This window comes from Caloenas nicobarica, chromosome 19 (assembly GCF_036013445.1).
Source record: "Caloenas nicobarica isolate bCalNic1 chromosome 19, bCalNic1.hap1, whole genome shotgun sequence".
Taxonomy (NCBI): Eukaryota; Metazoa; Chordata; class Aves; order Columbiformes; family Columbidae; genus Caloenas; species Caloenas nicobarica.
In genome coordinates, this window is record NC_088263.1 from 1 (window position 1) to 5,000 (window position 5,000).

Consider the following 5,000-nt stretch of genomic DNA (forward strand, 5'->3'; position numbering starts at 1 on the left):
CTTTACTTTCCTTTGCTTTGCTTTGCATTCCTGGCTTTTTCGTCTTTGCATTTCTCTACTCTTGTTTTCTTTTCTTTGCTTCTCTTATCTTTTCTTTCCACTTCTGTTCTTCTCTTTGATTTCCTTTACTCTACTTTACTTTCCTTTTCCTTCCTTTCCTTATTTTTCTTTTCTTTTCTCTTTACCTATTTTCTTTTCTTCTCTCTTTTCCTTTTCCTTTCTTTTCTATTCTTTCTTTCATTTTCTTTCCTTTTGTTTTATTTTCTTTCCTTTTCTTTTCTTTCTTTTCTTTTCTTTCTTTTTTTCCCTTTCCTTTCTTTTCTGTTCTTTTCCTTTCTTTTCTTTTCTTTTCCTTGCTTTACTTTGCTTTTCCTTGCTTTACTTTCCCTTACTTCGCTTTTCCTTGCTTTTCTCACATGCTTTTCTTTTCTTTTCCTTTCCTTTCCTTTCCTTTTCTTTTCTTATCTTTTCTTTTCTTTTGTTTTCCTTTCCTTTCCTATACTTTACTTTGCATTTCCTTGCTTTTCTTTGATTTCCTTTACTATACTTTACTTTGCATTTCCTTGCTTTTCTTTACTTTCCCTTGCTTTTCCTTACTTTTCTTTTCTTTTCATCTATTTTATTTTCTTCTCTCTTTTCTTTTCCTTTTCCTTTCTTTCTACTCTTTTCTTTGATTTTCTTTGATTTTCTTTTCTTTTCTTTTCTTTCTTTTTCTTTTCCTTTTCTTTCTTTTCCTTTCTTTCTTTTCTTTCCTTTTCTTTTCTTTTCTTTTATTTTCTTTGCTCTGCTTTGCTTTGCTTTTCTTTTCTTTGCTCTGCTTTGCTTTGCTTTTCCTTGCTCTGCTTTGCTTTGCTTTTCCTTCCTTTTCCTCTCTTTTCTTTGCTTTTCCTTGCTTTTTCCTTGCTTTTCTCTCTTTGCTTTGCTTTGCTTTTCCATGTTTTACTTTCCTTTTCCTTGCCTTTCCTTACTTATTTATTCATCTATATTCTTTTCTTCTCTCTTTTCTTTTTCTTTTCCTTTCTTTCTTTTCTTTTTTATTCCTTTGCTTTTCTTTGCTTTTTTCTTTTCTTCTCCTTTCTTTTCTATGCTTTCCTTTGCTTTGCATTGCTTTGCTTTTCCTTCCTTTCCTTTCCTTCCTGTTCTTCTCTTTCCTTTTCTTTCCTTTCCTTCTTTCTTTTTCTTTTTCTTTTCTTCCCCTTTCCCTTTCTTTTCTATTCTTTTCTTTTCTCTTTTCTTTTCTTTTCTTATCTTTCATTGCTTTTCTGTGCTTTGCTTTGCTTTCCTTTCCTTTGCTTTACTTTGCTTTTCCTTGCTTTACTTAGCTTTTCCTTGCTTTTCTTTTTGATTTTCTTTTCTTTTCTTCTTTCTTTTCTTTTCTTTTCTTTTCTTTTCTTTTCTTTCCTTTGTTTTTCTTTTCTTTCCCTTTCTTTCCTTTTCTTTTTCTTTTGTTACCCTTTCCCATTCTTTTGTATTCTTTCCTTTCCTTCCTTTGCTTTGCTTTCCTCTTCTCTTCTTCTCTTTTCTTTGCTTTGCTTTGCATTGCTTTGCTTTTCCTTCCTTTCCTTTTCCTTTCCTGTTCTTTTCTTTCCTTTTCTTTCCTTTCTTTCCTTTTCCTTTCTTTTTTCTTTTCTTTCCTGTTCTCTTTCTTTTCTATTCTATTCTTTCGTCTTTTCTTTTCTTTTTTCTTTTCTTTCCTTGCTTTTCTTTTCCTTGCTTTGCTTTGCTTTCCTTTCCTTTGCTTTTCCTTGCTTTACTTAGCTTTTCCTTGCTTTTCTCACTTTTCCTTTCTTTTCTATTTCTTTTCTTTCTTTTCTTTTCTTTTCTTTTCTTTTCATTTCTTTTCTTTTCCTTTCTTTTCTTTCCTTTTCTTCTCTTTTCTTTTCTTCTCTTCCCTTCTCTTCTCTTCTCTTCTCTTCTCTTCTCTTCTCTTCTCTTCTCTTCTCTCTCTTCTCTTCTCTTCTCTTCTCTTCTCTTCTCTTTTCTCTTTCCTTTTCCTTTGCCTTTCTTTTGTTTTCTATTTTATTCCTTTTCTTTACTTTTCCTTTTTTTTCTCCTTCTCTTTTCTCTTCTTTGCTTTGTTTTGCTTTGCTTTCCTTTGCTTTGCATTGCTTTGATTTTCCTTTCTTTTCCTAGCCTTCCCCTCTTTGCTTTTCTCTTCTCCTTTTCTTTTTTTGCTTTGCTTCTCGTTTCTTTTCTTTGTTTTGCTTTGCTTTGCTTTTTCTTCCTTTCCTTTTTATTCCCCGTTCGTTTCTTTCTTTTTCTTTCCTTTTATTTTCTTTTTTTTTCTTCCCCTTTCCCTTTCTCTTCTATTCTTTTACTATTCTATTCTATTCTATTCTATTCTATTCTATTCTATTCTATTCTATTCTATTCTATTCTATTCTATTCTATTCTTTCTTTCCTTTTCTTTTCTTTTTTTCCTTTCTTTCTTTTCTTTCCTTTCTTTTTCTTTTCTTTTCTTTTTTCATTTCTTTTACTATATTTACTTTGCTATTCCTTGCTCTTCCTTTCTTTTCTATTTTTTCTTTTCTTTCTTTTCTTCTCATTTCTTTTTTCTTTTCTCTTCTTTTATTGCTTTGCTTTGCTTTGCTTTGCTTTGCTTTGCTTTGCTTTGCTCTGCTTGGGCTTTGCTTTGCTTTGCTTTACCTTGCTTTGCTTTGCTTTTCATTGCTTTTCCTTGCTTTTCTCTTCTTTGCTTTTCTCTTCTCTTCTTTGCTTTGCTTTGCTTTGCATTTCTTTACTTTGCTTTGCATCTCTTTGCTTTCCTTTGCTTTTCTTTCCTTTCCTTTTCTTCCCCTCTTTTATTTTCTTTCCTTTCCTTTTCTTTTCTTTTCTTTTCTTTCCTTTTCTTTTCTTTTCTTTTCTTTTCTTTTCTTTCCTTTCTTTTCTTTTTCTTTTCTTTTTCTTTTCTTTTCTTTCCTTTTCTTTGATTTACTTTGCTTTGCGTTTCTTTGCTTTTCTTTGCTATTCCTTGCTTCTCCTTACTTTATTTTTCTTTTCATCTGTTTTATTTTCTTCTTTTCTTTCTTTTCCTTTCTCTTCTATTCTTTTTTATTCCTTTTCTTTTTTCTTTTCTTCCTCCTTTTCTTTCTCTTTTTTTTCCTTTGCTTTCCTTTGCTTTTCTTTGCATTCTTGGCTTTTCTCTTCTTTGCATTTCTCTACTCTTGTTTTCTTTGCTTTGCTTCTCTTATCTTTTCTTTCTCTTCTGTTCTTCTCTTTGATTTCCTTTACTCTACTTTACTTTCCTTTTCCTTCCTTTCCTTATTTTATTTTCTCTTTCTTATTTTCTTTTCTTCTCTCTTTTCCTTTTCCTTTCTTTTCTATTCTTTTCTTTCATTTTCTTTCCTTTTGTTTTATTTTCTTTCCTTTTTTTCTTTTCCTTTCTTTTCTGTTCTTTTCCTTTTCTTTTTTTCTTTTCTTTTCCTTTCTTTTCTCTTCTTTTCCTTTCTTTTTCTTTTCCTTGCTTTACTTTGCTTTACTTTACTTTTCCATGCTTTACTTTCCTTTACTTTGCTTTTTCCTTGCTTTTCTCACATTCTTTTCTTTTCTTTCCTTTCCATTTCTTCTCTTTTCTTTTCTTTTCCTTTCCTTTTCTTCTCTTTTCTTTTCTTTTCTTATCTTATCTTTTCTTTCCTTTCTTTTCTTTCCTTTCCTTTTCTTTTCTATTCCTTTTCTTTTCTTTCCTTTTCTATTCCTTTCCTTTCTCTTTTCCTTTCCTTTCCTTTCCTTTCCTTTCCTTTCCTTTCCTTTCCTTTCCTTTCTTTCCTTTCCTATCCTTTCCTTTCCTATACTTTACTTTGCATTTCTTGCTTTCTTTACTTTTCCTTGCTTTTCCTTACTATTCTTTTCTTTTCTTTTCATCTGTTTTATTTTCTTCTCTCTTTTCTTTTTCCTTTCTTCTCTTTTCTTTCCTTTTCTTTCCCTTTGTTTCTTTCCTTTTCTTTTCTTTCCTTTTCTTTGATTTTCTTTTCTTTTTTTTTCTTTCCTTTTCTTTCTTTTCTTTCCTTTTCTTTTCTTTTCTTTCCTTTTCTTCTCATTTCTCTTTTCTTTTCTCTTCTTTTATTGCTTTGCTTTGCTTTGCTTTGCTTTGCTTTGCTTGGCTTGGCTTTGCTTTGCTTTACCTTGCTTTGCTTTGCTTTTCATTGTCTTTCCTTGCTTTTCATTGCTTTTCCTTGCTTTTCTCTTCTTTGCTTTTCTCTTCTCTTCTCTTCTCTTCTTTGCTTTGCTTTGCATCTCTTTACTTTGCTTTGCATCTCTTTGTGTTCCTTTGCTTTTCCTTCCTTTCCTTTTCTTCCCTCTTTTCTCTTCTTTGCGTTTCTTTTCTTTTCTTTTCTTTTCTTTTCTTTTCTTTTCTTTTCTTTTCTTTTCTTTTCTTTTCTTTTCTTTTCTTTTCTTTTCTTTTCTTTTCTTTTCCTTTCTTTTTCTTTTCTTTTCTTTTCCTTTTCTTTTATTTACTTTACTTTGCTTTGCTTTTCTTTGCTTTTCTTTGCTATTCCTTGCTTCTCTTTATTTTTCTTTTCATCTGTTTTATTTTCTTCTTTTCTTTCCTTTTCCTTTCTCTTCTATTCTTTTTTATTCCTTTTCTTTTCTTTTTTCTTTTCTTCTCCTTTTCTATTCTCTTTTTTTTTGCTTTGCTTTCCTTTGCTTTTCTTTGCATTCCTGGCTTTTCTTTTCTTTGCATTTCTCTACTCTTGTTTTCTTTTCTTTGCTTCTCTTATCTTTTCTTTCCTCTTCTGTTCTTCTCTGTGATTTCCTTTACTGTACTTTACTTTCCTTTTCCTTCCTTGCCTTATTTTTCTTTTCTTTTCCTTTTCCTATTTTCTTTTCTTCTCTCTTTTCCTTTTCCTTTCTTTTTCTATTCTTTTCTTTCATTTTCTTTCCTTTCGTTTTTTTTCTTTCCTTTTCTTTTATTTCTTTTCTTTTCTTTCTTTTTTTCTTTTCCTTTCTTTTCTGTTCTTTTTCTTTCTTTTTTTTCTTTTCTTTTCCTTTCTTTTCTGTTC